The 2,351-nt window shown below is 36.9% G+C and overlaps 1 protein-coding gene across 1 annotated transcript in view; it reads right to left on the bottom strand.

Moving 5' to 3' along the window:
* The window catches only part of Pop1 (POP1 ribonuclease P/MRP subunit), a 16,767-nt gene that overhangs the window by 13,409 nt on the left and 1,007 nt on the right, over nt 1–2,351 (bottom strand). The gene's annotated exons all lie outside the window — the stretch shown is intronic.

The raw sequence follows: 2,351 nt of genomic DNA, 5'->3' as shown, positions 1-2,351 counted from the left end.
CGGCTCGGCCGCTGAGACTCGAGTGGTAGTGGGGGTCGCTCGCCGGAATCAGCCCGAAATGTGCATCTAGTGCCGAGCACTGATTTAAACGTTTGGGAAATAGTGTTTTTCTTGTAATTAACAAATTTTATCATGCGTCAAGTTAGCAGACAGCGATTTTATTTAATGTGTTTTATGAATGGAATCGATTAGAAATTATTTGGGGAAGACGTCTTCATTATTATTTTCATTTAGGAAAAGTTACTATTTGGTAATACACCTTGCTTTCCAGCAAGGACATAGTCAGACACTGTTGGTGCGTTCGGGGAGACGCTAATAGCGCTACTCTGTCATTCTATCTTCGTTGTTTATTAGACGTAAAACAAGGATAGAATGATACAAATAGCGCTAATAGCGTTTCCCTGAACGCACCTTGTGTAACACAGTGAGTCGTTTCATCCTTGTTTAACGTTAGCAAACAACAAGGATAAAACGACTCACTATGTTACACAGTGTCTGATATTTGTGCTTGCTGGAAAGCTCAATAGATTTAGACATTACGAAAACGAACAAAGCCCGGGTGTAGTATGGGTGTAATAGGTGTAGTACAATGAATATAGGGCGCGTTCCACTTAACGTTCGCAACGCTCGCGAGCATCATTTCATCCTTGTTTAATATTTGTAAACGATAAGGATGAAATGATGCTCGCGAGCATTGCGAACGTTAAGTGGAACGCACCTATAGTAAAATCGTCAAAAATTAATCAATTAAGCCCGGATCTAATTATGCGTAGTTATGAAACTGGCCAATCACAGTCGTTTCATTCTTCCGAGGAACAGCTACGATTGAACAATTTCATAACTACGGATGTTATTAAACCCGATTAAGCGTGCCGTGTAGCAGAGGTCATTGAAAAGCAGATTCGCAAATTAGATGTTAGCATAGGTCTGTTCACGTTGCATGAAATCCCCAAATATTTTTGCACTTAAAATGATAGGTATATACGAGGTGTGATCAAAAAGTAAGGTGACTTTTTGAATTTCGCGCGCTCTGTACACTCTAATTTAAAAAATTTTTTTTTGTTGTGTTGGTACACTCGTCACGATCATATGTTCACAGTTTTGACTATATAGCATGTTTTGTTTTTATGTGAGAGGCATAAAGGTTAGACTCGTGTTTGCGTGCTCGGCGATTTTTTGCTTTTGAAAATAATGGAGCAGAGAGTTTGTATTAATTTTTGTGTAAAAAATGGTATTAAGTGTTCAAAAACTCTTGAAATGTTGACAGTGGCGTACGGTGAGTCAACTTTGAGCAAAAAAAATGTTTATAAATGGTATAAGTTATTCCAAGAGGGCCGAGAAAATGTTAACGATGAACCTCGCTCTGGACGCCCCAGCACGTTAATGCACCTGCGCACACGTCGTTACTAGTGAGTAGTTTTTTGGCCAAAAACAATACTATCATCATGCCTCAGCCACCGTATTCACCAGACTTGGCCCCCTGTGACTTTTTCCTCTTCCCAAAATTGAAAAGGCCCATGAAAGGACGAAGATTTGCGACGATTGAGGAGATTAAGGCTGCATCGCTGGAGGAGCTCAAGGCAATACCCAAAAGTGCATTTCAGAAGTGTTTTGACGACTGGAAAAAGCGCTGGCACAAGTGCATTGTATCAGAGGGGGATTATTTTGAAGGGGATAACATAATTTTGGATGAATAAATGAATATTTTTTTATAAAAATGAAAAGTCACCTTACTTTTTGATCACACCTCGTATTTGGCCTTGAAAAGAGCGAAAGCGAAGATGCCTAGTGCCAAAAGTGCAAGCAATGCGAACAGACCTCATGTTGCAGTAAATGATTGGATGGAAAAAAATTACGACCAATATAAAAAAAGATACAATTAAAATGAATTTTGTAGTCTTCCCCTAATAATTTCTAATCGATTCCATTCATAAAACACATTAAATAAAATTGCTGTCTGCTAACTTGATGCATGATAAAATTTGTTAATTACAAGAAAAATACTATTTCCCAAATGTTTAAATGCTTTTCCCAAATTTCCTCAAACGATTCCCAAATTATATAGACATAAATAAATCAGAAATATTCAATTTGTTTGCTATCTTGTCAGTGGTTGTAAACTAGGCCATTGCTTGAGATTAATGGCGAATTCGATTGGAAGCACTAGTGCGCACTGGTGCATATTAAAGCCATTGTACACTGATTTAATTTGAGTATAAAAATGAAATGCAAATATTTCGAATTATCAAATACATATTTTATCTAATAGTACAATAAAATGTATTGAGTATTTCACGATTTAATCGATTTCTATGTTTATTTATAAACATATTTTTACATTATTTTGTGTA

The sequence above is a fragment of the Mycetomoellerius zeteki genome, unplaced genomic scaffold (assembly GCF_001594055.1).
Source record: "Mycetomoellerius zeteki isolate Tzet28-1 unplaced genomic scaffold, Tzet1.0 scaffold109, whole genome shotgun sequence".
NCBI classification, from domain to species: Eukaryota; Metazoa; Arthropoda; class Insecta; order Hymenoptera; family Formicidae; genus Mycetomoellerius; species Mycetomoellerius zeteki.
The sequence above is the reverse complement of the archived record's forward strand: the minus strand, read 5'-3'. Positions and strand labels throughout refer to the sequence as shown.